This window comes from Chiloscyllium plagiosum, unplaced genomic scaffold, assembly GCF_037043375.1.
Source record: "Chiloscyllium plagiosum isolate Xiang-an unplaced genomic scaffold, Cpla_swu_hap1 HiC_scaffold_4, whole genome shotgun sequence".
NCBI lineage: Eukaryota > Metazoa > Chordata > Chondrichthyes > Orectolobiformes > Hemiscylliidae > Chiloscyllium > Chiloscyllium plagiosum.
Genome location: NW_028270142.1, coordinates 92,012,384 through 92,030,992, shown reverse-complemented (window position 1 = coordinate 92,030,992; position 18,609 = coordinate 92,012,384).

Here is an 18,609-nt window from a genome sequence, read left to right as displayed (position 1 = left end):
TCGGTCAAAGTAATTAATGCACTTTTACTTAAACCATCTTCACTAAATTCTAATTTTCTATTCATATTGTCCCTGCAAATGGAAGAAAAGGCAGAAGCACTGGACATAACAAAACCTCTGGACCCTAACAACATCCCAGTCATAGTACTGTATATTTGTGTTGTAGCACTTGCCAAGCCCTCTAAGCAAAGCTGTTTTAGTATACTTACATTGGAAACAGTTCAGAGAATGTTCACTGGGCAGATTCTTGAGATGAATTGGCTTCTTAGCAAAGTTTGAACATGTTGGCCTCTTTGGAATTTAGAAAAATAAGAAGTGATCTTATTGACTTGCATAAAATGCTGAGTGGCTTAACAGGGTTAATGCTGAGAGGATGTTTCCCCTTGTGGGGAAATCTGGAATGAGATAGCATAGATTAGAAATAAGAGGTCTCCCATCGAAGATGGAAATCAGAAGGAATTTCTTCTCTCAAAAGGCTGTTAGTCTTTGGAATTCTAAGAAGACTTGTTTAAAAAAAGTCTCCAATATCCACTATGAGCTTTCAATTACCTCTTTAAAGTAGACCACTGTAGGTATTCCAGAAAGGTGGTAATGAGTTCCTTTTCCCGTTATCTCTCAAAATACAAGTCCATGAGGCAATGTTAAAGTCACAGGATTTTTACCACAACACTAATGCTAACATTTACCTGTCTATGTAGAAATTTGCCCAGGCCTGTCCTATCAAAAGCAGGACATAGCCAACCAGTTACCAGCCAACTCTTAATCATCAGCAAAGTGTAGAATCCCTTGTAGCTGCTTGGCCACACAGCCACAACAGCTCAAAGGTTCCAAGAGATTCCGTACATGCCAATTGATATTCAGTTTCAAAAATCTATGTCACACACGTATGTCTGTGCACTGAAAAAAAATTAAAGAGTGTATTGCTGCTCACAGATGTTCAGTTTGTGTTCCACCAGAGCCATTTGTTTCTACACCTCATTACAGCTTTTCACTGAAAATGAGCAAAAGAGCAGAGGTAAGGTACAGTGACTGACCTTCCACTTGATTGGGTATGGCATCAGGGAACCCTAACAAAACTGAAATCAAAAGGAATCATAAAGAAAACTCTCCGCTCAGTGAATGTCAATCATCTTTCCTCTTGCGTAAGGGGGTAAAAAAAAGGATGATTGCTGATGTTTGAACTGTTCAGTACCATTTGAGTATTCTCAGGTACTGAAGTCGTCTATGCCCATATGCAACAAGGTCCAAACAGCACTCAAGTTCAGGTTAATATAGGACATTTACAATGTAAGTACCAGACAAAAACCATGTCAAACATGAAGGAATCAAACTCTCCTTCCTTGATATTCAACAAGATTCTGACTTGAAACATCGATGCCCCCACCCCCCAATGCTGCTTTTTCCTGCTCTATTCTTTAACCAAGAGAACAAAGAACAAAGAAAATTTACAGCCCAGGAACAGGCCCTTCGGCCCTCCAAGCCTGAGCCGATCCAAATGTACTGTCTAAACCAGTCAGTCAGTTCCTCAGCATCTGTATCCCTCTACTCCCCACCTACTCATGCATCTGTCCAGACCCATCTTAAATGAATCTACTGTGGCTGCCTCTACCGTCTCTGCTGGCGATGTGTTCCAAATGTCCACCACCCTCTGTGTGAAGTACTAGCCGCATATATCCCCCTTAAACTTTCCACCTCTCACCTTGAAAGCGTGACTTCTCATTAGTGAATCCTTCACCCTGGGAAAAAGCTTGTCTCTATCCACCTTGTCTATACCCTTCATGATTTTGTAAACCTCAATCAGGTCCCCCCTCAATCTCCTTGTTTCTAATTAAAATAAACCAAACCTACTCAACCTTTCTTCATAGCTAGCACCTTCCATACCAGGCAACATCCTCGTAAACCTTCTTTGCACCCTCTCCAAAGCGTCCACATCCTTTTGGTAATGTAGTGACCAGAACTGTACACAATATTCTAAATGCGGCTGAACCAAAGTCTTGTGCAATTTTAACATGACTTGCCAGCTCTTATACTCAATACCCCGTCCAATGAAGGCAAGCATACTATATGCCTTCTTGACCACTCTATCCACCAGTGCAGCAACCATCAGGGTACAATGGATCTGCACTCCCAGATCCCTCTGCCCATCAACTTTTCCCAAGGGTCTTCCGTTCATTGTATAAGTCGCTCTAGAATTAGTCTTGTCTAAATGCATCACCTCACATTTGCCTGGATTGAAAACCATCCACCCAACTCTCCAGTCTATCTATATCCTCCTGTATTCTCTGACAGTCCGTTATGCTTTCTGCTACTCCACCAATTTTCGTGTCATCTGCAAACTTGCTGATCATACCAACAGTGCCCTCTTCCAGATCATTTATGTATATTACAAACAACAGTGGCCCCAACACTGACGTCTGTGGTACACAGCTGGTCACCTTTCTCCATTTCGAGAAACTCCCTTCAACCACTACTCTCTGTCTCCTGTTGCTCAACCAGTTCTTTATCCACCTAGCAAGAACACCCTGCACACCATGTGACTTCACTTTCTCAATGAGTCTACCAAATGCCTTACTAAAGTCCATGTATATGACATCAACAGCCTTTCCTTCATCTATCAACTTGGTCACTTCCTCGAAGAACTCTATTAAGTTGGTAAGGCACGATCTCCCCTTCACAAAACCATGTTGCCTATCATTGATAAGCCCATTCTTTTCTAAATATAAATAGATCCTATCCCTAAATACCTTCTCTAGCAACTTTCCCACCACTGACATCAGGCTCACTGGTCTGTAGTTACCCGGAATATCCCTACTACCCTTCTTGTACAGGGGCACAACATGAGCAACCCTCCGGCACCTCACCTGTATTTAAAGATGCCACAAAAATATCTGTCAGGGCCCCAGCTATTTCCTCACTTGCCTCCCTCAGCAACCTGGGATAGATCCCATTCGGTCCTGGGGATTTATCCACCTCAATAAGCTCTAGCCTACCCAACACACCTTCCCTACTTATGTCAACATGATCCAGACTAATCAAACTTCTATCTCTAATCTCAAGATTCATCATGTTCCTCTCCTCAGTAAACACTGATGCATAGTAATCATTCAGAATCTCACCCATTCTCTCAGGTTCGACACACAGTCTTCCTTCGTTATTCTTTAGTGGGCCAATCCTTTCTCTAGTTACCCGCTTGCTTCTTACATAAGAATAAAATGCTTTGGGATTCTCCTTAGTTCTGCTCGCTAAAGCTATTTCATGACCCCTTTTAGCCTGCTTGATTCCTCATTTAAGACTTGTCCTAATCTTCTGATATTCTTCCAGGGTCTGTTCTGTCCTTAGCTGCCTAGACTTTATATATGCTTCCCTTTTCCTCTTGGCTAGTCGTACAATTCCTCCTGTCATCCACAGTTCATGAATCTTGCCCTTCCTATCCTTTGCCTTCAACGGGACATGCCTATCTTGCACAATCTTTAACCTATCTTTGAAAGCCTCCCACATCTCAAATGTGGACTTCCCTTCAAATAGCTGTGTCCAATCCATATTTCCGAGCTCCTGCTTAATTTTGATATAATTGGCCTTGGCCCAGTGTAGCACCCTTCCCTTAGGACCACTCTCTTCTTTATCTACAAGTATTCTAAAACTGACAGAATTGTGGTCACTGTTCCCAAAGACACCCCCCACCGCAACTTCTACCACCTGTCCTGGCTCGTTCCCCAGTACCAGGTCCAGTATGGCCTCTTCCCTCGTCGGACTATTGACACACTGCTCTAGAAAATTCTCCTGGACGCTTCTTACAAATTCTACCCCATCCAGACCTCTGACGTTAAGTGTATCCCAGTCAATGTTGGGAAAATTAAAATCTCCCATCACCACTACCCTATTGCCTCTACATCTTTTCATAATCTGTTTACCTATTTGTTCTTCTACCTCACGCTCACTGTTGGGAGGTCTGTAATACAGCCCCAACAGTGTAACTGCACCCTTCTTATTTCTCAGCTCCACTCATAATGCCTCACGACCCAAGACCTCCATAGGGTCCTCCTTTAGCACAGCCGTGATATCATCCTTGGCCAGCAATGCAACTCCACCACCCCCCCCCCACTTTTATTTCCCTCTAAGTCCTGTCTGAAGCGTCTATATCCTCAAACATTTAATTGCCAATCATCATGCCCTTCCTTCAACCAAGTCTCTGTGATTGCAATAACATACTCCCAGGCACCAATCCAAGTCCTAAGTTCATCTGCTTTGCACACTATACTCCTTGCATTAAAGTAGATGCATTTCATGCCACCAGTTTTTTTGCATTCATCTGCTCTCTGCCTACTCTTCCCTTTATTAATGCTATCTTCATAATTCTTACAGTCTCCAGTCTCCACCTCGCTGTCCACTTGTTTTCTCTTCTGGTTCCCAGCCCACTGCCACATTAGTTTAAAACCTCTCCAACAGCAGTAGCAAAAACTCCCCCAAGGACATTGGTTCCGGTCTGGTTCAGATGTAGACCATCCCTTTTGTAATAGTCCCACCTTCCCCAGAACCAGTCCCAATGTCCAACAAATCTTAACCCCTCCCTCCTACACCATCTCTCAAGCCACGTGTTCATCCTGCTATATTTTCATTTCTATACTGGCTAGCATGTGGCACTGGTAGTAATCCAGAGATCCTCCTTTGAGGTCCTCCTCTTTAACTTCTCTCCTAGCTCCCTGAATTCTTCTTTCAAGACCTCATCTCATTTTCTACTTATATCGTTGGTGCCTATATGCACCAAGACAACTGGCTATTCACCCTCTCCTTTTAGAATGCTCTGCAGCTGATCAGTGACATCCCTGACCCAAGCACCTGTAAGGCAACATACCGTCCTGTTTCAGCCACAGAACTGCCTATCTGCTCCCCTCACAATAGAATCCCCTATGACTATGGCCCTACGTATCTTTTTCCCGCCCTTCTGAACAGCAGTACGTGTCACGGTGCCATGATCCTGGCAACTGCTGGGAGCTCATTCAATAGCAATGCCATCACTAAATACACCAATGTCAACATCCTGGAGATGTTCTTTGACCTGAGTTTTAACTAGACCAGTCATATAAATGCTGAGGCTGAGCGAGCTAAATGGGGATGGGAATTTTATAATTCCCCACTGTTTAAAGACTGTACATCATCTACATGCTGCAAATCTCATTCATGATTCAATACTCTTCAATTGTATGGATGCCTGCCTGTCAAAACATGCTCAAGAAAATCAACCCCTACTGAAGACAAGGTAGCTTATTTGATTGCTACCTCATCCACCATCTTGAAATTCATCTGTTTTACCACCAATATACAATGGCAGCCGTGCTGACCATCTATAAAGTCACTGCAGCAACTCACCAAGACTCCTTAAGTAACAACCTCCATGACGATACAATGAAATGACATGCAAAACTCCCTTCAAAACACACCATCCTAACTTTGAAATAAATTGCTGTTCCTTTCCTGTTGATGGGTCAAAATGTTGGAACTCCCTTTCTGACAACACTGTGATATAGCTACACAGCACTGATTGTAACTTACCATCACCTTCTCAATGGTATTTAGGAATGGACAAGAAATGTTGATCTTCCCAGTGATGTTCACACCCCAACAGCCAAAAGAAAGCAATGGATTCGACCGCATGCAAGTCAAAATAAAAATATAAAATATAGTACTGCTTTCTTTACCAATACACCAATAATGGCTGTACACTTCCAAATAAAAGAGGAATGATGTGTGAGCTAACCTTGCTATACTGGCAAAGTCCTGACCCAGACCAATACAAAATTCACCCTCACTTTAATATTGCAGATTCTAAATTCATTTTAAATGTATAACCTATTTACCACTCAATAAACGTAGATACTTTAGAAAGGAGCCCTCTGATTTACTTAGAGTTAGGAAAATTATTTGAATATCTGTGAGTTCTATGTGTGGCTTTGATTGTTATCAGAAACACTTGGTCATTATTATGCATGATATGTGTCAGTTCCTCATCACCCACACCTCTACAGTAATTGACATTCACCTTTTTTTATGCAAAACTTTTAACATTTGTGACAGAATTCCCTGCAGTTCAGCAATTAGAACAAAATTCATGCACTTATTGACAGTTTGCTGAATGTCAAAATGGTTTTATCCTGCTTGGTTTCATTTGTAGTGACAGGAATTTAAACCCAAAAGTTAAGGTTCATGTGGACAGAAGAGAGATAGTAATATTGAACGCTGCATTTGAAACTGAAGTAGGTTTGTAGTTCAAGGCCAGTCCCTGGGAAAGGAAACAAAAACTCCACTTTACATAAACACAGTCATGAATTCACTGCAAAGAAAGAATAAAGATAATGTTTGCAGATTCCTCCATTTTCTTAATTCATTCAGGATGCATTTATTATCTATTCTTAAATGCCCTTGAGAAAGTTCTAGTGAGCTGCTTTCTTGAACCTCTATAGTCATGTGGTGTGGATACACCCGCACTATTACTTGGGAAAGAGATCCAGGAGTTTGACATGACAACATTGAAGGCTCAGCAATGTAGTTTCTAGTCACAATAGTGTGCGACTTGGAGAAGGTCCTTCACATGGCTCTGCTCCTTGTATTTACACTTTTGTCCTTCTAGCTGGTAGACATCCCAGGTTTGGAAGGTACTGAATAAGGAGCATTGATGAATGGTTGCACCAATTACCCGGGTTCAATTCCACCCTCAGGCAACTGTATGTGTGGAGTATGCCCATTTTCCTCATCTCTGCATGCATTTCCTCCGGGTGCTCCGGTTTCCTCCCACAATCAAAACTATGCAGTTTGGTGGATTGGCCATTCTATTGCCCATAGTGTCCAGGATGTGTAGGTTAGGTGGATTAGCCATGGGAAATGCATGATTACGGGGAAAGGGTGCGGGGGACCGGGTCTGGGTGGAATGCTCTTTGGAAGGTTGGTGTGGACTTGATGGGTCTAATGGTCTGTTTCCACCCTAAAGGAATTCTATGATTCTATGATCTTGTAGATCATGTGCACTGCCACAGTATGTTGGTGGTGGAGAGAGTGAGTGTCTATAGCAGTGGAAGAAATGCTAGGCATGCAGGTTATTTTGGTGTGGGTGGCATGGCATTTCTTCAGTTTTGGAGTTGCACCCATCCAGACAACTGGACAACATTCCATCACACTCCTGGCTGTGCCTTGTAGATGGTGGAGAATGTGGAGGTGAGTTACTCACCACACATTTCCCAGACTCTGACCTGCTTTTTTAGTCACAGTGTTTATATAACTATTCTACTTCAAGGTATGTCAATGGCAGCTTATGTGGATAGCGAGGAATTCAGTGATGGTAAATGAAATTGAACATCAAAGGTTAGATTCGCTCCTTTTGGAGATGGTAATTACCTGGCACTTGTTTAACACAAATATTACTTGCCAATTGTCAGTCCAAACCTGAACGTCATTCAGGTCTTGCTTTTTTAAGGCAAGTTCTACTTCAGTAACTGGTTGCGAACAATTCTGAACATTCTTTATCATTAGTGAACATCCATTTATGAGAGAGTCAAGGTCATTGATGAAGCAACTGAAGATGGTTGGGCTGAGGACACTCCTCTGCAGAATTCCTGTGGAGATATCCTGGAGCTGAGTTAATTGACCTCTGACAACTACAACCATCTTCCTTTGGGTTAAATAGGATTCCAATCAATGGAGAATTTCCCAATGATTCACATTGACACCAGTTTTGATAAAGCTGCTTAATGCTATACTTAGTCAAATGAAGCTTTGATGTGAAGGTTACTCACAAACACACACACACAGACACACATACACACACACACATGCACACAAACACACACAGACACTCACACACATACACACACAGACGTACACAAACACACACACACGCACACACACACAGACACACACTCACACACACACACACAGACAAACACGCACTCAGACATACACACACACAAACACACACACACATACACACACATACACACTTTGAGAATGTTTGGATCAGGCTGGAATGAGATCAGGAGTGGAGCAGATCTTACTGAACCCAAACTGAGCATCAGTGAGCAGGTTCCTGTTGAGTAAGTTCCATTTGATAGCACTATTAATAGCTTCTTCAATCACATGGAAGTAAACTGATCTGGCGGTAATTGACCAGGTTGGATTTGTCTTGCTTTTGTAGACAGTACGTACCTGGGCAATTTTCCACATCTTACTGTATCACGTGGAATTAATTGAAATGGGTCTCGGGTAGTAACTGTCATGCTGAGGTCCTCAGGTGTGGAGGTGCCGTTGTTAGTCTGAGATGGACAAGGTCAGGAGTCAGACAACACCACATTGTAGTCCAACATGTTTATTTGAAATCACAAGCTTTCAGAGCATTGCTCCTTTGCCAGGTGAAGTAAGAGAGAAGCACAGAGGCACACAGACACTCAGAAGGAGGTTAAGATAGATCATCACTTAGCTCTTGGATATGTACAGGTTAGGTGTAGGTTAGGTGCATTAGTCAAGGGTAAAGATGGGATAATATGGCAGCGGAATGTGTCTGGGTGGGTTACTATTTGAAGGATCGATATGGATTTGTTAGGCCGAGGGGCCTGGCTCCACACTGTAGGGATTCTATTCTATTTTCTTCTGAATGAAGATTGTTACAAATGCTTCATTCCTGCCTTTTGCACATACTTTCTAGATGTGCTTTGTATTGAAGGTGGGGATATTTGTGGAACCTCCTGCATGCACTGAGGTATTTAATTGTCCACAACTGGATGTGTCAGAACTGCAGAGCTTAGATCTCACCTGCTGATTGTGGATTGCCTAACTGATGAAGGGCTTACGCCTGAAACGTCGATTTTCCTGCTCTTCGGATGCTGCCTGACCTGCAGTGCTTTTCCAGCACCACTCTAATCTTGACTCTGATCTCTAGCATCTGCAGTGCTCACTTTCACCTGATTGCCTAACTCTGTCTATTGAATGCTACTTGTACAGCTTGTATGCAACTAGTCCTGCGTGGTAGCTTCACCAGGTTTTTAGGTGTGCCTGGTGCTGCTTGTGCTGTCCTGCACTCCTCTTTGATCCAAGGTTGGTCCCTAGGCTTGGTGTCAGGTGCTAACGTTAGAGTAGGAATATGTCTTGCTAAGAGGTTACAGATTGTGATTGAATATAATTTGACTGCTGCTGATTGCCCACAGGATTTCATGAATGCTTGGTCTTGAACTGCTAGATCTGTTCAAAATCTATCCCGTTCAGCATAGTGGTAAAGTCATGCACAATAAAAAGTATCCTAAAAGTATTTTGACTGCACAACAACCGGTAATTATGACTCAATACATTTTAGCAGCAATCTGATCAATATGTTTAATACGGATATTTTAGTCTGCAATACTAATATGATAATTTGATACAAATTTCTGTTCTTTTGTCAACAGGGATAAATTAAAATGAATGAGGGGAAGTTGAGGTGTCCTGACTTCTGGGTCAGAAAGTTTAGGTTCAGTCCCACCTACTTCAGCAGAGTGTCATGTGATGTCTGAACAGGTTGAATCAAAATAAATATAAAGTAGCAGAGGAATTTAATATAAATATTTAACTACTTGTATGATAATATTGCAAAGCATAACTTCTGAGACAAAAGTTCAACTTCCCTTAAACATTTTGTGATTTTTTTTTGTCAAAGCAGTAAGTTACTGTATAACAACGTTAAATACATAATGTATACAAATCATAATAATATTATGACTGAAGTTGTAGAAATGCAGTGTATCTCTTTTCAATCTCACTATTTCACTCACCACAACAGAAATTTAAACATTTTACTCTCTTACCAATATGGCAAATTAGATATTTATTTGTATTAAGGTGAAGATCTTTAATAAACAACAAAATGATTATTTATTTGGAAAATGAGACATTTTTGAAAGGATGTAAAGCAAATTAGCACAGTTGAGACATAGAAGTAAAAATATCTATCATTCTAAATGCCCAAAGTACACACACCCACTCACTCCAGGAAAAGGAAACAAAATTGGATTTCTCTCTCTGCAGAGAAAAAACACTTTGGCCAATGATGGTTAGTCTTTGAAGGCAAAAAAGAGAAGTTATAGAACATACAGGTGGATGTTAGTCTGAAGTTCTTGCATGTGTAGCCAGTTATTTCCAAACATAGGCAGTGGCATTCCGAGAGGCATGGCATTCATTCACAAACTCCATCAACAAACACATCGACCTGGACCCAATATACCAACCACTACAGCGGACAGCTGAAACTGACAACCGGAAGCGGCAGGGACAGACCACTATAAACACCGGAGGAAACATCAAAGAAGCGCTTCGCAGGAGGCTCCCAAGCACTGATGATGTCGCCTAGCCAGGGGACGAAACGTTTGCAACAAAAACTTCCAGCTCGGCGAACAGAACCACAACAACGAGCACCCGAGCTACAAATCTTCGCACAAACTTTTGAATAGGCAGTTATCTTTGGAATCTTCATAACGACAGTTTCCCACAGTAACTAAGGGTAATCTTATAGGATCAGAATCAGAAATTGCTGGAAAAACTCCTCAGTTTTTCCAGCAATTTCTGATTTCATTTCTGATTTCCAGCTTTCAGAGTTTTTTTTTGTGGATCTTACAGGAGCCTGAACCACGTGGACTATGGAGAGAAATGTGTCAGAATTGTGAGAGAAATCAAGCAAGGTGCAACTCAATGTCGAGGGCAATCCACTGGATCTTTTAACTAAGTCCTGGACGTTGCGGCAATATTCTTGCTAAGCAATGGCATGTTAAGGGGGATTATTGCTTGTTAACGATCTGCTTAACTATATATCTCAGTTCAAATCGCAGCTTCCTATCTCAACACACAATGCAAACAAACTAAACACGGAGAATTCTCAACATGGACATCAGAGTGGAAGTACCTGGCAATTTCAGCTCACCAGTTACTCCAAAGAACCTATGTGTTGGATGTCAGGTATCTCAAGGCACTGTCCATGGCACTGGCTATGCGCAGGCATTAACATCTGACTGCATGATGCAGCGCCAACCCACTTTCAGGACATTCATTATTCATAGAATCTCTACAGTTTCGAAAAAGGCCCTTCAGCCCAACAAGTCCACATTGATCCTCTGAAGAGTAACCCACCGAGACCCACTCCCCCACCCTATGTTTACCCCTAACCTACACAATTCTGAACATTACAGGCAATTCAGCATGGCCAATTCACCCAACCTGCACATCTTTGGATTGTGGGAGGAAACAGGAGCATCCAGAGAAAGCCCACGCAGGCACAGGAAGAACGCACAAACATTCGGCCCAAGTTGAAATTGAACCTGGGTCCATGACGCTGTGAGGTAGCAGTGCTAACCACTGAGCCACCGTTTGTCAGCTTCTTATTGGGATTTTTTTTCCTGCACTGCAGCCAGCCAGATTGAAGAATAACTGTTTATCAGATAGGAAAGCCTGAAGTAGAAGATGGGAGCAAATCAGAAGTTGGCAGCAGTGAGGTTCAGCATGCTGTAGCAAAGAGAGTGGGAGAGCTCGCGGTAAGGAGATAGCAGGGTGGTGAGAGACAGCCCAAACGTGAGATGTCATGGGGAAAGTCAGAGGAGGTAGAGAATGCAGCAGCAAATAAGAAGCTAAGAGAAAGTGTTCTTGCTTCTCTGACAGACAACCAGTGTTGAATTTAAACAGCTCCAGCCTTCCATTGGAATCAACAATTTTCCAACCATTAAATACTTTGCTCACAACTATTAAATTCAAATGCCTCCAAACAACTGAAGGATGGGCTTCACTTGAATGTTATAAAAGTCAAACTACCTCTCCAGAGCAGCATAAACCAGAGTAAAACCAAGGGAAGGCAATACTCCTGACAAATTGGTGTTAGATTTGACATTTTTTGCAGATGTAAGTTGGCAACATCTTCAGAAGAATTATTTTAAAAAGCCATCTATTAGTTCTTACAAGAGCTCTGAAATGTCACAATTGTAATTGTCTTTCATGATACATCATATTATTTACTTGCATTTTATTCCTGTCTGTACCATCCACATTTTGCATGCAATTTATATCAATTTTACATGTGAAAACTCCATGTGACAAGGAGCGTTAGGATTTCAATGCAAGACTGGCAATAAAGAGATTCCACACATCAAGTTTGGAAAGATAGCATGAGAATTCTCACCTGGAGAGAAACCTGACATGAAACTGGATAAAATTAACACTTAGGCTGAATTTTAAAAGAAAAAAGCCAAGGTATTTTGTAAAAGAAGCTAAAAGAAGGCGAGAAAAGTCTTATTTTGTACAGCAAGCAGTTAAGCTCTGGAATCCGCTGTCTATACACATGGTCGAGGCAGGTCAACTGAGCCATTCAAGATGGTCTTAGGCAATTATTTAAATATGAACAATGTGCAAGTTTACAGGTAAAAAGCAGGAGAATCGCACCAAGTTAAAATGCTCAGAGAACCAATATGAGCCGAATGGTCTCCTTAACCGTAATAATTCTATGAGTCAATGATTCTACGAGCAGTAAAGGAATGGTTAGATTGTCTTTTTTTATGGTTGTTCACAAAGAAATATTCCCTAGGTGCTGAGTCAAATTGTCTCTCGCTACATCCTTGCTTATTGCAAACCATCAGAGATATGCTGTTTGATACAATGCAAGACTCTTTGGGGAGAGCAGCCTACACTGCACTGGCACTGAGGTACATACACCACATCATTCATTTCTGTGATAGGCAAAACATCATTTTGTCTTGAAAACTTGCATTAAATTTATATTTTTGCAGCAACCTTGCGGGCATTTTTGAGGGAAATTCATTCGGTAGATAAATTAATATTGAAATTTATCAGTGGTATAACCATGCAAAATTTTTTTTGCTAAGCCATACCTGGGTGTCACTGTCAAGACCACTATTTGTTATTCACCTCTAGTTACCCTTGACCTAACTGGTCCTTTAAGCTTGATAGTGTGGTGCTGGAAAAGCACAGCAGGTCAGGGAGCATCCGAGGAGCAGGAGAATCAACGTTTCGGACGTAAGCCCTTCATCAGGAATGAGGCTTGTGGGTCGGGCCTGAGAGATAAATGGGAGGGGGTGGTATTTGGGGAAAGGTAGCTCAGAAAGCGATAGGTGAACTAACATGAGGGAGAAGGAGATAGGTCAAAGGGGGGAGTGATGGACAGGACCAGTGGGCAGTGCCAAGTTGGAGGCTTGGGACTGGGATAATGTGGGGAGAGGGGAAATGAGGAAGCTGTTGAAATCCACATTTATCGCATGTGGCTGCAGGCTCCCAATGCAGAATATGAGGCATTCCTCCTCCATGTGTCGAGTGATAACAGTTTGGCGGTGGAGGAGGCCCAGGGCCTGCATGTCTTTGATGGAGTGGGAGGGGGAGTTGAAGTGTTCAGCCACAGGGTAGTGAGGTTGGTGGGTGTGGGTGACCCAGAGATGTTCTCTGAAATGATCTGCAAGGAGGCGTCCTGTCTCCCCAATGTAGAGGAGACCACACCAGGTGCAACGGATGCAGTAGTTGACATTGGTAAAGGTACAGGTAAATTTCTGATGGATGTGGAAGGATCCCTTGGAGACTTGGATGGAGGTGAGTAGAGTGATGTGGGCACAGGTTTCACACTTCCTGCACTGGCAGGGAAAGGTGCCAAGAGTGGGTTGTGGCTGATAGTGTTGTGGACCTGGTGAAGGTCGTGGAAGGACTTTTCGGAACGCCGATGGGGCGGGGAGGGAAATCTATCTCTGGTGGTAGGGTCTGTTTGGAGGTGGCAGAAGTGGCGGAGGATGATGGGTTTTATGTGGAGGTTTGTGGGGTGGGAGATGAGGACCAGAGGGGTTCTGTCCTTGGGAGGGGTGGGATACAAGGGCGGTGGTGCATGAAATGGAGGAGATGCACTGGAGGGCATCGTCAACCACATGGGAAGGGAAGTTGCGATCATGGAAGAAGGAGGCCATCTGGGACTTTCTGAGGTGGAATTGGCCATCCTGGGAACAGATGCAGCGGAGGCGGAGGAATTTGGAATAAGGGATGGCGTTTTTACAGGAGATAGTGTGGGAGATGGTGTAGTCTATGTAGCTGTGGAAGTTGGTGGGCTTGTATTACATATCAGTGGTTAGTCAGTCACCAGAGATGGTGCTGGAGAGGTCAAGGAAGGGTAGGGAGGTTTCCGAGGTGATCCAGTGAACCTAAGGTCAGGGTGGAAAGTGTTGGTAAAGTTGATATACTGTTCAACCTCCTCATTGGAGCATGAGGTGGCGCTGATACAGTTATCAATGTAGCAGAGGAACAAGTGGGAACTGGTGCTGGTGTAACTGCAGAAGATGGACTGTTCCACATATCTGACAAAGAGGCAGGCATAGCTGGGTCCCATGTGGGTGCCCATGGCTACCCTTTGGTTTGGAGGAAGTGGGAGAATTGAAAGGAGACATTGTTGAGGGTGAGGACCTGTTCAGCCAGGCGGATGAGGGTGTCGGTGGAAGGGTACTGGTTGGGACTGTGTAAGAGGAAAAACAGAGGACTTGGAGACCTTAATCATGGTGGATCAATGTATATAGGGACTAGATGTCCATGATGACGATGAGGCGCTGGCGGCCGGGGAAACGAAAATCTTGGAGGAGGTGAACGGCATGGGTGGTGGACTAAGTGGGACAGGACAGTGTTGAGGTAGGAGGAGGTGAGTTTGGTGGGTCAGGCGCAGGCTGAGACAATGGGTCAACTGGGGCAGTCAGTTTTGTAAATCTTGGGAAGGAGGTAAATCGGGTGATGAGGTTGTGGATGGTCAGGGAGATGATCAGATGGTCAGGAACATTTGTCCTCAATGAGGGGGAGGTCTTGGGGAATGGTGAAGACATGGCAGCAATGGGAGCTAAGATCTGGAATGGGGCTGGAGCTCGGGGTGGGGGCAGAAACAGTTGCTTGAGTGGGCATGGTTTTTGGGTCAGTAGTGATGTCACCAACGGAAGTGTCATTCACAAAGGGGACAGAAGTGGTGCCTATGGCTGAATTAATGGGGGGGCAGAAGTGGTGCCTATGGCTGTATTAATGGGGGCAGAAGTGGCGTCATGAGCGGCGAGGGCAAAGTTTTGGTTAGGTACTCGGCTGATGACATCACTGGCGGCGAAAGTGACATAGACAATAGAGCCATCCTGCGGGGCAGAAGTGGCTGCTGTGGTGGCAACTGCGGGGGTGGAAGTGACATTCAAGGTAGATATCGTGTCTGTGCTGGTGAATCTAGCGGCGCCGGTGGATCCTGCGGCGCCATGCTTTTCGGCAGCTACGGACCTTGTTGGGTAGATGGCCATCGCGGAGGTGGTGTGGGCAGCAGTGGCTGAGGGCTGTGCGGCAGTGGCGGGTGGGGGGGGGGGGGGGCGAAGGTGATGTCATCGATCGCCCTGGCAGTCGTGGAAGGAGCTGCCACGTGGCCAATGGCATCTGACTGGTTCCAGGGGCCAAGAGAAGGTTCTAGAAGGTTGGAGAAACCTGTTTACCAAGGGAAGTACATGAAAGTTTGTTTAACTCACTTTCTTTTATGTCCAGTGTAGTAGAGAAAAACCATTTGTTGAGCGCATGTATCCTTCTGAGGATGTAGAAGTGCAGAGGTCCGTTGCAAGTCTGGGAAGGTGTGGCTCTAAACTGGGGCAGGACTGACTGCAGGCAGAGTAGATGGCGGCACGTGGCTGATAGCATGAAGTGGAGAATCTGGAAAGAGAATCGTTGCTGAAGTTTTCGGATTTGTAGAGTGTATTGGTTATCCTGTTCAGGCCCAAACTGGGTTGGTCTGAATGTGGTCTGGAGTCAATGTGGAATCAGACGGTTCCGTAGACAGGCACTGAGTAAGGCGACATGGCTGTGGTAGCGAGTCTGCTTGAGGACGTAGCTGCAGAAAATGGCAAGGATACTGATTTCCTTCCTTAAAACATGTAAGTCAACCAGATGGACTTTGGAACCATCTATAATGGTTGTCATTAGACTCGTCTTTAACTCCATATTTTATTGAAGTCAAATTTCATGGGATTTGAACCTCAGTCCACAGAACATTAACCCAAGGCTCAGGATTACCAGCCCAGTGACATAACCACTTCGTAACTACTTCTCTCAAAATTCAGAGCCAGATTAAATCAGTGGAACAGGCCATTTCCTCCATATAACCTTAAAATAAAAATGAGTTTTTCCATTATGGCAAATAAACAAATCATTTAAAATGTTAAATCATTTTTAAATATAAAGAATTTTCTGATTGGGAGAAAGAGTGTAAGTAAGGATGGAAGCAGGAACATGAACTACGAAATAGGATGAGAAACTGCTCCTGTCTGGTTCCTGCCTGATTTGTGCATCCTTAACCTCATGGCACAAGCCCTAAGCATAAATCATTCAAAAAACTCTGAAAATCGAGCAAGTGAATGGATAGTACCTGCTGCTGCAATTCCTGCCTTACACCCTATCACACACTCTGCCAGACCATTTAATGTGGACAATGATGAGAGCAAATAGATGGCCTTGGAAGAACTGATTTCATAAAGCTGTATTGGAGTTTTCTTTGTTAGCTTGCTGCTTCCTGCTTGAGTTCAGGTGCATTTTTTTTCAAATTTGTTTTCTTTATTGTTTCTTGCTTCTTTCCTATGCCTTTTTACACTTCTAATTTTTCTTTCACAGTTGCAATTTTGATTGCTGCAATTAAAATCTGAAATGAAATCTTCCCCTGTCTGCTTTGTCTTTAGAGTATTGAGAAAATATGGATCTGAGTCATGCTGACAGACAGTTGTGACAGCACTTGCAAAGAGAAAAGACAAGCTCACATTCCCTTTGCCAGACACTGAGGAACATGTTGCTGATTTCTAGCATGTTTTGTTTTTATTTCAGATGTCCAGTACTTGCAGGGTTTTCCATGTTGTTTTTCTTTATAACAAAGTGAAATTGCCTTCACCCACCTAAACCAAGTTGACAGATGTATGCGTAGGTTAATGACTGAAGAACATTTCTGTTGTCAGCTCCATTTTACTAGAGAGACATTGACAGAGTCATGTAATATCCAAGAGCTTAACCTGTAAACAGGTTCACTAACATGACAACTCTATCAATGCTTATGAAGGTGAAAACAGCACAATATTTTATGCATTTTCTTCAAGACATTGTAGCCTTCTGTGCTCAATTGGTCACTCAGCAGTGCACTGATGCACAAAGGTGGGACTAACATATTCATAAATACTGCCTTAAAATGTTGACAACAGTGTTAGAGGAATACACAATTCCATGTATCAGGATTCTCTACAATGCAAAGCAAACTTAATAACATTTATGGTTATCCAAGCCCCTGTTGTGGGTAAAACGCAGAACAAGTTATATTTAATTCAGCTTCTTCTTATGAAATATCAAAAACAGTCAAGTGCTAAAACAATAATTCAAACGCTATTGCATGGAAAAACCAAATATAAGACCTCTGAAGTAAGCGAGTGTAAGCCTGGGACCCAGTTTAGTTATTACCTAATTAAAGGTGAAATCTGGCCAGGACATCAAGCAGGACATCTGTCCCTGGAGGTGTCCAGGTTCGGTCCTTCTGCAGTGTTGTTCTTCGAAGTTCTGATCATGAGTTGTTCTGGATCTCAATTCTTATACAGATTTTCATCCTTCAGTCTCTGAGGTGACATGTTGATGATTTATTTGAGTTCTTTCGTTCAAGTTACTGTACGTCTGCAGCTGGCTTCCTTATCAAAAGCAATTTTTTTGATTCTTGTTAGAGTTGTCCTTAAGTGTATGCAGTGTTTCCATTACCTGAAGCTGGAAATAGACTGAAAAAATGGCTACAAAGTGTATCATAGAATCCCTTTAGTGCAGAAAGAGGCCATTCAGCCCATCGAGCCTGCACCGACATTCTGAAAAATGTCATACCCAGGTCAAGCCCTACCCAACATTTCCCATGGCTAATCCCCTTAACGTGCGCATCTTTAGACTGTGAGAGGAAACCAGAGCTTCCAGCAGAAACAGGGAGAGCATGTAAACTCTACACAGATAGTTACCCAAGGCTAGAATTGAACTGGGGTCTCTGGCACTGTGAGGCAGCAGTGCTAACCACTGAGCCACCATGCCACCCAGTATCACCGTTTGCCTTAACCAATGACCCTTTGAAATCATCCCAAAGGTGAGGTGACAGTTAAAGTCATGTGGCCTGTTGTATAACTATTTAGCTGATATTTAGGCAATGCAGACTGGAGGCTTTAAGCGTTATAGGCTTAGCAAAGAGTTTGATGCATGTCACTTTGATTTCAGCTTGAACTCTAATCTGGCACTTCTCAGTTCTCCTGATTAAAGAAGAAGGAAAAAGTGAGGACTGCAGATGCTGGAGATCGGAATCAAAAAGTGAGGCACTGGAAAAGCACAACCAGTCAGGCAGCATCCAAGGAGTAGGAGAATCAACATTTCAAGCATAAGCCCTTCACCAGGAATTACAGAAGAAGCCTGGAAAGCCCCACCCAAGAGCTGCTCGTCTGCAATCTCTTTATAACTGTCGTTGATCATTGGACTGTAACAAGATTCATGGCTACTGTCCAAATACCTGATGTTATTTAGGGGGGTGCTCACATTAACAAAGCTTTATTTGTGTGTGGTTTAGCT